General features: G+C 39.3%; 1 protein-coding gene across 1 annotated transcript in view; it reads left to right on the forward strand.

The window, feature by feature from the left end:
* The window catches only part of SHB (SH2 domain containing adaptor protein B), a 69,283-nt gene that overhangs the window by 20,769 nt on the left and 34,926 nt on the right, over nucleotides 1-13,588 (forward strand). The gene's annotated exons all lie outside the window — the stretch shown is intronic.

The following is a 13,588-nucleotide window of genomic DNA, read 5'->3' on the forward strand; positions in this document are numbered from 1 at the left end:
AATAAATTTCTGTGACCATGCATGGAATGAGACACTTTAGGATGCTTGAGAGCCTTTAACCAATGTTCTTGGTAGTTGCTTTCCTATTGTGTTGTGAAGTGGTTTGTAATTGCAGTGTTGTAGGAATTTGGAGGGATGCCTTTGTCCTGTCATCACGTGCCTGTCTTGTCTGCATGTTTCTCTGATACAGCCTGCATCCATTTCCTACTCGTTTGCTATGTAGCCTAAAAATTTCCAAGGTCTGCAGACGTAATTTTTTTAACTTAGAATGATTTGATGTGATACATACCTTTGTGCAGATAGGTTGTGTTTTTCTTGTATTCGTACAGCAGATCTTTTGAGGTAAAAGATGTGAGGTAAAAGTCACTGTGAGGTAAAAGTCACACCTGTGTCCAGATGAGTTCATTGCATGCTTTCCTTTTCTGTTGGACAGCTCCTATTTTGGGCCATCAGGAAAGATGAATCCTTGGGGAAAGATGAGGGTGTTAGTTGCAGATATCCCTTTTTCATGCAGATGTTTGTTTTTCCCTTCATAAAGTGATTTTCTGATGAGGTGCTCGGGAAATTTCATGATGACTTTATTGTTTGAAAGTTCCAATAGAGGGAATGGGAGAGTTGTTGTACATCTATTCATTCTAGTCGAGTAATCTCAGAAAAACAAACTGGTTTAGATGACTTCTTGCTACTTGCACACCAGTGATGAGCATTGGTAATTTCAGCTTTGAAGTTTACAGCACCTTGATTTCCCACTTTCTGTACTCCTAACAGAAACTTACACCACTTTCTTTTCCAGAATTAGCCATAATAAATGGATGGTTTATTGTACAATACTGGATGTCATAGCTATAGCGAGTGATAGTAGATGTGTGTACTGTTGCAATTGCAAGAAGCTGTCACCTGCTCCCTTGACCAACTATAGTGTTTGTTGCAGCTCATAAACTGCTAAATTTGCTTTGTACTCGAACAAATGTTTGATCCTTGAGGTCCCTTCCAACCCGGGTAATTCTGTAAATGTTTGCTATAATCAAACATTATAAATGTTTGTTATAATCAAACATTATAAATGCTAAAAGTACATTAGAAACTGTTCTAACCATGTATACTCATGTAGTAAGTGTTCTGAGTATGCATTTGGTTGATCCAGTAGAAGATGACTGAAACTTAACTGAAAATGTTTAGTGGGTTGAGATCTGGGTGATTAGTTTCCAGTCATCTTGTCCTGATGCTAGTAGAAATAAAGTCTTTTCGCAAGTCTCCTTGAGATCAGGTTATGTTCTGTCATTTTCAAGCATATGTTTTTGTATTTGTTTTATTTCATAGAATTTACATTTCTGTTTTACTTGGCAAATGAAAAACTAAATGTGTCTTTTTAGGGAGTTTTTACAGTTTGTATTTCGTAGGTGAATTTTAGTATTTAGTACTTGTAAAGAAGTCATTTGGATTGTGGTATGGCCTCAGTGCTTGGTTTGCTGCTTTGTTTGTGGTATTTGTTAGCAAAAGGATGTTTATATGGCTGTCTGTTTAACTTAGATTATAGTGAAGTCCTTCTTGACTGTTAAGCATGGGCTAATTCCAGATGGGAGCAATCTGCTTTCTGCTTCAAAATGTAATTAAGGAGAGCCAGCTAAAAGAGCTACTCTCCATACTTTCTGGGCTTTAAGCAAAAAGATTTAAATTGTACTTGAGAAGCAATATTAAATATGCAGAGGACAGTATAAGGGAAACAACTTGTCTTGTGGCTTGATATAGAGGAATATGTCCTAATTGGCTCATGCTAGCCTCTCACTCTGAACTAGTTAAAAAGTACCCTCTTGGATATGACTATAAACAGAGATGTTTTTAGCACAAATGCAGGTGTAGGCTCACATCCTTCATTTTGTCAATCACAACTTGTTTTCTGTTTCTCTGACCTTACTGATGTTGAGCATAACATCGTACACTGTGGAAGGGTGTATATTCTTCATAAAACAAGATATCAGAAACCACAGCTATCACTGTCTTCTGCTTGAGAAGTCAGCTGTTCACGTTTTACACTTTTGTGTTACACAGGTAGTGTGCAAGGGTGCTTAATGCAACTTGGTTGCTCCACTTACGTTTCCTGTTTATGCTACAGTTGTGTTAATGACACTGTCATAGCTTGATTATGCAAAATTTTCCCCCAGTTGCTCAAGATCAGGCTATTTTGACTTTACAGTTATTACAGATTGAAACAACACTATCAAAGGAAGCCTCAAGTGTTTATACTTAAAAGATAAACTACAATGCCCTTTACTTTTCTTGAAGATTTATTGGAGATTACTACTGTTTTTCCAGTTTGGTGTACTGATTCTATTCAGATTTAGAACTTTTGGTGCTTATGTTTCCATGAAGTCATCAGCAGGCCATTCTCTAGTTCTGTGAACAGCACATTGTCAGCTAACATGGATGTTTTTCCTTTGACAGTCATTTTGACAGATGCAAGGGCTTTTTGGAAATTGGGGCCTAAAATTTTTTTGTGCATACTGTGTGCTTCTTCAGATAGTAGAGTATTTGGCAAAAGCAAGTCTCCATATGAAGAAATACCCTGTTACTCCAGTTTGAGAAGATAAGGTTACATCTGGATAGAAATTTGTAGTGTCTTAAATAAATGATAAGTTCATTTGAAACTTTCTCTGTTTCTCGCTGAAAGCTGTGGACATTCATAATTGTGGAAACTCCAGGTCCGGAAGAGAGCAGTCAACAACTAGATGAGTAAGCTGTGAATACTGGTAAAATCCTGTTTGTTCATCAGCATTGGCCTTGCATTCTTTGAACTGTTTGACTCTGAGAAATTGATTCTCAACGGGCACTTAAAAAGAAAATATGCCCTAAAGTGGATTATTTCAATAAACTAGTTAATAGTCTATTTGATTCCATGCTGTCTGTGATAGAATTGGATTTAATCAGGCTTGAATTTTCTTCTGCTTGCAGTATTATCTCTCAACTTTGCAGTTTTGCTGATTAGAGGAAAGCAACCCCTGTGCCAAGGTTTGTGAAGATTCTGAGGAAAGGCTTGACCTGAGGCTTAGGCAGAGCATGCTGAGAGCCAATTTATGTTTATAATAAGATGTTATCTGATGGCAGCCATCCATATCTGGTGGCCTGAGCTGATACTTGCAGATGTCTGTCACACCCATACAGAGGTTGGGAGAAAATCGCTGGGAATCCAGTTTCTTTGTGCTTAAAGTGTAGTTGCATATTTGACATATCACTGTTCTGTCTGGGGATTTGCTGTACTGATGTAAATAGAAATGTATGAAGAAAGTTCTACAATCTAAATATCTGGCATACTGTACCCTGATTGAGATCCTGGCTGCTCTCATGCATGCCTGGAAACAAGTATGGATAGCTGAGATGTTCTGATTTCTAAGGATTCTGATTAGAATTTGGACTAGAGAAAGAAGTTACCTGCTAGAAAGGTAACAGCATTGCTGATACTAACTGGATAACCTCATCCTCATCCAAGAAATAAATGAAGAGCTGGAGATGAGAGAAGAAAGAAGAAACAATCAAAGTTACAATCACTGTGATTGGTGTTCCTTGTAAAGCTGCTACCCAGTTGCTCATTTGCTTCCAGCCTAACAGCTGAAATAACTGTTCCCTCTGCAACTGTAGTTAAAACCTTTCTCTTCCTGTGCAGTGGCTGAGCTGTCTCTCCATGTGTGTTGTACGATATTCCCACTATTTTCCTATGCATGCTTTCAGTGCTTAGTTTTCCTTTAGCATCAGTCTAGAGCTGCCTTCTGCTATAATTAAGGGACCCATAGTAGAAACAGGTGACAGGAACTGTTCTTTCATAGCAAGCGTTGTTGTTTGGATCAGACCTGGGAAATGAACTGTGCTTAGGAATTGGGGCTGGAGCTGCTGTGCTCCAACAGAAGTTAGTGACTGAGACTCTGCCAGGCCAGCATGGTAATGCTAGAGACATCCAGGCTTTCTGGATGTCGATCATTCTTCATAGGCAGTGTTGGGGAGGTTTAAAAAAATAAAAGTCTCATCTGGCTATTTACTCCTGTCAGCTTGCACTGGATGCTGCACAATGATGCAAAGGGCTCTGTTTGTTTTCTGTGGTGCCTGAATGGAGATAAATCTGGGTGATTTTTTTCTCTATCAAAATTCCATATGATTGTATCATCGCCAGGTGGGCTTCCCCGTGGGGAGCTTGGAAGGGGGTAGTGCCCTTACCCCGCCTTGTGACAACTGGATGTGGTGACTCAGCTCTTCCAGGTATCTGTGCTTCTCAGGAATTAGTCAGCTCTTCAGACCACATGCATCACTTCCAATCAAATGCCAAATCTAGGCAACACACAGATATCTATTTGTTGGGCCACACAGATGATAAAAAACTCTACATGGAGAATTCAATTTTAGATACTGTTTAGATGAAGTTTGTACTGTTACCCTTTTGAGGTATCACTAGGAATGATGGCAACAAGAATGAGATAAAAGAGCAACAGATGCAGTCTGTGTAACTTACTGTTTGGCTTTGAGGGATCTTCTTACCTCCAAAGTATGATTCTTGAGTACTCAGTGACTGACATGACAAATACTGTCATACAAAAAAACAGTATATTTGAACAATTCTAAAACTAAGGATAGTTATTCTCAAACAGATTTAGAACCAATTTATCAAAAACTTGTGGGATTCTTTTTAGTGGAGAGGATGAAGTATTATCAGAGGGTAAGGCTTTGTAAAGGAACATTTAGAGAAGATTGCTGGCAGCAGAAAACGACCGTCCTTTCCAGATCAGAAGCAGTGTTTTCTCTGCATTTGAATGAGGAACAAAGGAATATTTGGGCAAGCAAGGCCTTTGAGCCTAGATCTTGGTTAGGAAGTTGAGGTAAGCATACAGTACATCAGTACTCTCATTTCTTAGAGGTCTTTAAAGGACCTTAGGTCTGTGCTCTGCCTAGCAATTTAAGAAAGCCCCTTGTTTTTCTCTTGCTTTTTCAGACATCATTTAGTATTGGGCCAGAGGCCAGAGTCTCTGCTAAGGTCTCTGGCCTCTCTTTTGTGCTTCTGCCTCAGGGCACACAGTAGACAGGGAGAAAGCCCACCTCTTTTATTTTAGACTGGTACAGATTACAGTGGGTGTTTCTGAAAATAGTCCCCTTGTCTGAGATGTAACTTGCCTTGTGTTCTATGTAGAGTAACTGCTATGTTGTGTACAGGCTTCAGAAGCCTGTCACAATGCAACTGATTATACACTGGGAAAAAAAATACTGAAATACACACTGAGCCTGCCTTCTCTGGAGGTGTTCAGGACCAGGTTGGATGGGGTGCTGGTCAGCCTGATTTAGTGCATATCAACCCTGCCCACAGCAGACGGTTGGAACTAGGTAATGTATAAGGTCTCTTCCAACCTAAGCCATTCTACAATTCTGTTACAGATTTCAGAGGCAACTCAAGGCTATTTCAGGAAAATTAAAGGCGCAGGGGTTTGATACTGGGGAGAAGTTTTTTGTTTTTTTAAGGTATTTCTTGTAAGAGATTACTTGCACAGTTGTCCTGGAACTGGATGTGTTAGATCTTGTGGGTAGGATATGCTGACTCACATGATGTGTGGAAGCGCCAGTGTGCATGTTTTTGAGTTGGTCCTGAATCAGCACAGCAGCCTGTTTCCAATATCCTTTGAATACTGGAAGATGTAAGTCCCAGAAGGACTTCTGCATTTAATATGAAAGTGTCCTTCCCCATGCAAGTCCAGCATGTACAGGACAGGCTAACTAAATCAACTTCTGCATGTATTCCAGGAATGACCAACAGCTACAGGAGAAAGCTGTGTATGCTAGATTTAAGGAGCTGGAAATGCTTTCCAAGAATGCTTTAGAGCATTTGGTTCAGGTGCCTGTTGTCATCTTACAGCCTTGCCTGTGTTTTTCAGCATTTTCTTCAAGCTGGGTGATGGCAGATAAAATCACAGAATCATAGAATGGCCTGGGTTGAAAAAGACCAAAATGGTCGTCTTGTTTCAACCCCCCTGTCATGGGCAGGGTCGCCAACCACTAGACCAGGCTCCCCAGAGCCACAGCCAGCATGGGATCTTCACCATCAGTAAAGTTTTGTAGGTGAACATAAACCAAGGCCAGTGCTGGATAGGGAAGGACAGAGTCTCCATACAGAGAAGTGAGAATTGTACTAACAGTAGCTGCTTTTGAGGCTAAATAAGAATAGAGGGGATACTAATGAGGATTTCAAGTAAAAATTCACTGCTTTGTTCACAGGCTTATAGCATTACAATCCTCTTTTCTCTATTTTTTCTGTGTATTTATTGTCCTGTTTCTATCCACATTGTTCTGACTATGTAGCAGAATAGCAGTGAGCAAGTTTGATTTTCTGACCGTCGTGGTTTTTGTGCTTTGGGTCCTTCCTTATCTGGAGAAAGCATGCAGCCAGTGCTAGAAAAGCAAACACCTTCAGACACTTCATTGTTTTTTTCTAGGTAATGCAGAAAGAGTCCATACCTGAGTCATGGAGGCATCTCCAATGTATGACATACAGCCTAGGAAGAGCAACCTCATCTGTCTTAACTGGGAGCTCCCCATGGGCATCCTGGGAGCAATAGGACTGTCTTCCTTCAGGCTATCACGGAAATGCTGGGAGTGTACAGAAAACAGCATTCCCATGAACCTGCACCTACTTCAGAAGGCCTTGAGTGTCAGTTTCCCCTGTAACTAAGGAGTCTGTTTTTTTGTTCAGACATGTAGTCTCATCTGAATAGTCACTGCAGTGCATTGGTGGTGAGTCAGGTCTTGTAAAATCCTTATTCCTTTACCAGGTTGCCTCTGGCACGTTGTTTGCTGGCGCCAAGCTTCCAGCTGCAAATAATGCAAAAAAGAACAATGATAATTGCTTTGACAAATATTAGTCTGGATATAGCAGTGTGTATGGCATGAAATGTTTAGAAAGAAAATTTCTGGCCTCTTCAGGGTGGCTGAGTTGAGTAAACCAACCTGTGATCTTTCAGCACTTTAATGACCCCACAGTTTAAGGTTTGCCATTTGCTTGTACTTGCATATTCCAAACAGCACTAGCCAAGGTGTAAGAGTGTACCAATCCACTAAGCTTTACAGCTGATGAATTTTTGAAAAAACTACAAGTTTGTTCTCTTGCACCTACGTTTTTGTGTGCTGTAGTCATAGAAAGTTCAACATTGTGCTAGTCATGGCTAGAAGTTGGCCCCAAATGGGAACTTATCCATCATCAATCTACCTCATATGGTATTGTGGATTCCTCTCTAGTAAGTACTTATATATTGTCCTGTTGCCAAATAGTACACTGCATGCTAGTCATTCTGGCACAGCAAGATTTGTTTTTCTTCAAATATAAGGTGGGAAAAAGTTGAAAGAATATCACTCTTGAAATTTGGTGTGTATGTTCTCTCAGCTCTTGGTTTACAGTTGCAGCAGGTGAAGTTTGATGTTCAATAGCACACAAACAAGAATTTTGACTAGTAACAAGACAGATTTATTTACATGTTAGGAGCCCTGTAAAAGACCACACTGGAATATTAAGAGAACTAAAGTTAGTTAGACACCTCCTGTGCTTTGGAATCTATTTAAAGTTGTTTCTTGCTTGGTTGGAAATATCCTAACTATCCCATTGTTACTGAGTAGTGGAAAACAAAACAGAAGATGACTTGTTCCTTTCCACTAGGCCTGATGTGCATGAGTTGAGGCAGAACAGAAATTATGCTGGAGTTGCTTCAGTCTAAGTCCTCATCTTTTCTCTAACCAAAGCAGCCAGTCTCACATGTGCTGTGAAACTGCATCATTTTGGATTCATGGCCAGTGGCCACCACGAACACTTTGCACCCCATGGTGACTGTGAGGAGATGAAGCCAGAAATTCTTATGTTGGGAGGGAATGCGATATGTTGTGGTTGCTATAATTGGCTGCGTAACTGGGGATGGAAATCAGCTGTACATAAAATGAATAGCATTTCTCTATATTTAACTCTGTCACCTCCTCTAAAATAATTTAACACATTCTCCCTAATGTTTAACATGGTGTTGCTTGCTGCTTAGAGTAGTGCATACCAGCTGACAAATATGTGAAATTAAAAAGAAACAAACCTTCTCTACTATGTGCTGCTGAGTAAACGTTAAATACAAGGCTTGGCCTTTTCATGAAAAGGGTAACTCTCCCCCCTCCAGCCTTGGTCTGGAATTGGAACTGGGAAGACAGATCTTGCTTATTACTGCACCATACACTGGTTTCATAGGCAAGAGCTGAACACTGGAGCCAGAACTGCAAAGGTACCAATTCCTGTGGTAATTTCTGGCTATTAATTTAGACCAGAGAATGTTAAGCTGATGCACAGGATTTTGTTGCCTTAGCTTTAGTGCAAAAATATACTATGCAAAATAGGTTTAAGCTAAAACTGAAAGGTTGTCTTGTTTTCTTTTTTTGTGTGTGTGTTTTGGTGTTTTTATTTGTTTATTTATTTTTTTATTCTTCTTTTTCAAATCTTCCATCTTCTTAGACTAGATGCAACCTGGAAACTGACTAAATGGGAAAAATCTGAATCACAAATCTTACTTCAGAGATGTTAACTGTTAGGCCTTTTTTTTTTTTTTTTTTTTCCCTGTCACTTCTCATCATGATGAGTTTTTGTCTTTTGAAGTAAAGGAATTTCTGACAGTGCTGAAGAAGAATGTCCTACATAAAGTCCTTTGTATTTGCTTATTTATTTATTGTTAACTGGTGAGTTTCTGTTCACCGAAGTACTTAATCTCTCTTTTTCCAATTACTGCTTTTCTACTGTATTATACTGAAATGGTAAGCTAGCTCAAAGTAAAACAAGTTGTTACAGTAAATACTAGCACAACAAACACAATACTTTTTGTAGTATTTGTAGTCAACTGTAGTATTTTGTGTGGCTTGCTGGTAAATTGATGGAATTTCTTTGCCTGCTGGCTTTTCAACTGAACTCTGAAAGTCTGTAGTGGCAAAACATGAGTGAAATCTTAATTAAATGGAGTCTGTTTCTGGAATCAGACAATAAATTGATGGCTGCAGTTTCTCCTGCATCTTTCTAGGCTTTTTTGTAGTCCACAACAGAGGAGATTTTCTTATCTTTAAAAGTAAATGAAGATTGAAGTTTCAGACAGTTCTGTCTGATTGTTACAGAGGTAGAACATCTTGCTTTATTGATTTGGCAGCCTTTTACTATGACTTCACAAAATAGGCTTAAAAATTCAATGGGAACTGGTCAGAAACTCAGCTTTTGTGCTCTATATGCTTTATGTAGACTGATGACACAACATACAGGTTCAATACAACTATTTGTTGACTTTATGCTTGCTGACATGATTTGAGGCCATTCTCTGCAGGAGCAGCCTATCAGAGGTAGGGCAGACATGCCTCTTCTTGTTTTGGTCCATGTTGATGTGCTAATAAGAAAGAGCATTTGTTTCTGTATTACTTTCATAGATGAAGATCTAGTAAATGGGTGGTATGTTTATGCTTGCTCTGCAACTGTGATGAGTTACTATGACTGGATTTTGTGAGCTCTATCAAAATGTCCAAAAAGAACATGGAAGAATTCAAATTTAGTTCGAGGTTTTTGTTGGTTCTGCTTTGCTCAGCGTCATGAGTTGGTAAAATGGAGTTGAGGAGCTGGTGCACAGCTTGGCATCATGAAGCAGGATGTAGGTATGCAAAACACTTGCTCTTGTAGGCTAGACTAGTAATTAAGAATAAACCAGGCAAACTACAGGGAAATAAGGCTTGCCTGTAGGAAATCTGGACTTGTTTTGAATTCTGCGTTCATTTTCTGTGTAGTAGGTAACTGTGAAAGTGGTGTGAAAAAGCACTGGATTTGGTAGCTCTAGTGCTATGGTTCTCTCTCCTGTGGTTTGTCAAACTGTTGCACTTGTCTAGTACTGGGTGTGAGGCAGGTAAGTGTGATGGCAGAGCTGAGCCCTCTTGAGCTTTCCTGAAGTCCTGGAGCATATGTTACAGCTGTGATGCAGCCTCTGGTGGGCAAGATGATGTCTGTGTTTCTGTCTCAATTAGAATGAAAAGAGAAGAAGGAGAGAAGGGAAGAAAAGCATCTTTCACATAATAACTTTTGTGTATGTTATGTGCTCCTTTCCTTGGGCTGCAAGATGCACCACCACTAAGAAAACTTGGAGTTATAGCGGAGTATAGAGCAGATCAACATAAGCTTGTTCCAAAGTCTCTTTTTGAGGATGTTCATGTGTCTTTTTTTAAAAGCAGAACATAACACCCAGAAACAAATACAGCTTTCTACAGTCATCTCTTTGGATGTGGCTTTGCGCTTTACAAATGTTTGCATGCACCCTCATTGTTGGTTTAAAGGCACATATTGGAAAGTAAGTGTAACTGCAGAAATAATCAGAAATTGTTGACTCAGTAATATGCAGCAAGATCATGGCTGGAATGAATTTTAAAATATGGTGTTTTCTAACCTGACCTCAGTGGAAAATACCAGATGTTACTCTTCATGATTTGTGATGCTTCTGTTGCATGGAGGGGAAGAAAACTGATTAATGGTGTTTGCATGACTGTGGTTTGGTTTTCCTAAGGGTAGAGTCTGTTCTTAATGATGCTTTACTGAATGCTAGCCAGATTTATTTGCTGTTGTTAGGTATTTGTGCAAGCACAAATGCTCTTGGATGGTAATGTGAAAGACTGTATGCCTTATAGCATTTTGTCAATAGCTGCAAACGTTCATACAGAACACGTCAGGTTCTGTTCTGTTGTATGCAAGCGTTACCCCAAGGGGAAAAAAAACAGTGCTGCATTACTAACGGATTTTTTTGTAAGAAAGCATTCAACTAAAAATCAGCATCTAATCATGGTTTGTCTGAGTAGCTTAACAACTACAGTAAAGTTGCTAGCAAATGCAAGGTATTGAACAAGAGCAGCTGGACAGTTCCACTGAGGTTTATAGATGCTGGGCACTAGTTGCACTTCCCATCTATCTCTTGCTGAGTTGACTTGATAAGCGAAAGAATCATAGACCAAGAAGGTTAAGTTGAAACATCTTTTCTCAGTAATTTTGATGTTCACATCCCTTTCACTTTTCTATCCTAGAAAACCATCTGTCTTCCATTTCATGCAAGGCCTTGGATTGTCAGAGACAAAAATCCGTGATGGTGGATACTATCTCATGTGGAAGTAGTATTCTAAGTCAAACTGTTATATCTTCAGAACTGAACAGCAAATCCAGCCCTTCCTTCACTGTGCACATTGATGATTATTGCTGTATGAGTGTAGAATCATAGAATCACAAGGTTGGAAAGGACCTACAAGATTATCTAGTTCAACCGTCCTCCCATTACCACATCTACAGCAAACCACTAAATTATATTTCATAGCTAATGGTGGACTATGCTAGACACTGAACTTACTGAATCTCCTATCCTAACACTTGGAGTTGTATCTGATGACTTCTACTTCCAACAGATGATGACTTATCTTTATTGCAAGTCCTGGGGTACTGATCAGTGCTCTTGAATTGTACTGGTAGCTGAATTTCAGTGACAGGACAAAGACTGCAGCTAGGATGACATTCTCCTTGGAAAACCAAACCAAGTGGGCAAAACTGTAAATAATTTTTGTGCCTGATCCATGTGTCTTGCAGTTGTGAAGACAGCAAATAATTGCTGGTAAACACTCACTGCGGCTGCTCCTTGCAGTGAACAAGAAAAAAATACACAGTTTAAGAAAGTATGAGAACTGGTGGTGCTTGCTATTGCTGGAATCCCAGACAGAAGGAAAGCTCTCTTACATCAGATATCACTTCCAAAGCTTTGACTTTTTTTGTTTTAATGATGCTTTTAAGAAAAATTACCAACTGAAAGAAAATAAATTTAAATGGATGTTAGTCATCTGAGAAGCTTCAGGCTATATGTTTGAGCTTTCAGTTTTGTTGTTTTTTAATTATAACTGGCAGAATTGTTCACAAGCTAGATATTTTGTTTGAAAAAAATGTTCATTCACATTTCAGCATAGCTTTTGACAGTGTAGCCACCTGTCTTTGGAAGTAATCAGCTCCAGGAGTTATTGAACAGAAACCCTTCTCCCTACACTGAACTCTCAACAGGGAATTTTGCCAGATGGCTAGGATAAAATGAGAGTGGATCTCATCTGTCTGAGAGCAAACCTGGTCTGGCTTTTGTTAAACCAAAGATGGCAACTGTTTTGGTTAGGTGTATCTAGTGCCTCAGTATGCCATGTGTTTTATTCTTGTGAACAACTTCGTCCCTACTCTGTGTTGCTGGGCATTCAGGTTTTATACCCACTAAAAAGCTTATTGCTCAGTCTCATTCCATGTTTTGAGTAAACTATGCCCATCAAAGTCTCTGATTATTTATGAATTTCAAGAAAACATCCCAGTTGTATGAAAGCATTGAGCTGCATTTACGCTATGAATGGATCCTATCTCCAGTCCCCATTCCTCTCGAGGTGATATGTACCAGGAGGTGAGATTGCCTGCATGAAGAGAGAGGGCAGGGAGTTGTGATAGCCACTGCATTGGTACCAAAATGTCATTCAATAAATTGATTCTGTTTGAGCAGATTGTTTTTTTTTGTTTGTTTGTTTGTTTGTTTGTGTTTTGTCTGTTTGTTTGTGGGGAAGATACTGTCATTTATTTCATGAGACAGTGAGAACCATTGTGCTAATGGGTGTACGTGAAAATACCAGTGCTCTGTTCCCGAGAAGCGTTCCATTGCAACTTGACGCAGGAGATATATCTCTTCTTTTGCATGGCTTGGAAGTTTCTGAGTGTGTAATGGCAATCTGAGTTTTGATTTAAGCAGTTTCTGTTTTGCTTTATTGCCACTTGAATTGTCCTGTTTAGCTCATGGAACAATGATCTTTGATTCCTGCAGTTCAGTGCTTCCGATCAGAAAAGGTCAATAAATCCTACAAAAACAAATGTAGTGCAATGATGCAGCTGGCTGTAGCAACATCCAGAACTGACTGTTGACCAGGCTATCACTAGATGAAGATAATCTAATGAGGTTTTTCTGAGGGGGTTTCTTCCCCCTTCCACCCCTTCTCCTATTTAAGGTCTCTCAGAGAAAAGTATAATGAGTAACTGCCTAAGCAACATCAAAGTATCTCTTATACAGACAATGTCTGCAGAAATTTTGAATTTTAAAATGTCAGTAGTAATGTTAAATCACTGCTCACTTAATATGAAATTTTATGTTTGGGAGGAAGACTTCATAGAATAAATTCCTGCTTTCAGAGAACTGAAGAAATTAAGCTTCACTGCATCTGCCATAAAAGAAATTACTCCAAAGGCAGTTTCATGTCCTTTGGAAACTGTACTATTGTTCTTCCAGTCGGCTAGGATTTAGTCTTCCTATGTGTTTTGTCTTTTAATCAATATCTCCGTACTATCCTGGATATCTCCAAAAGAAGAGCATGTCTTTTGTGCCATCTTTGGCAGGGTGTATTTCCCTATTTTGTTTCAATGCATATCTTCTGTGGAAGATAGGAATCTGTTCTGTTGCTTGTATATTTGTACTCAATCATAAAGGGACTTCTCCCCTTCTCCTTGCTTGCTTTGTTGGCAATTATGCTCTTT

Source organism: Coturnix japonica, chromosome Z, assembly GCF_001577835.2.
Source record: "Coturnix japonica isolate 7356 chromosome Z, Coturnix japonica 2.1, whole genome shotgun sequence".
NCBI classification, from domain to species: domain Eukaryota; kingdom Metazoa; phylum Chordata; class Aves; order Galliformes; family Phasianidae; genus Coturnix; species Coturnix japonica.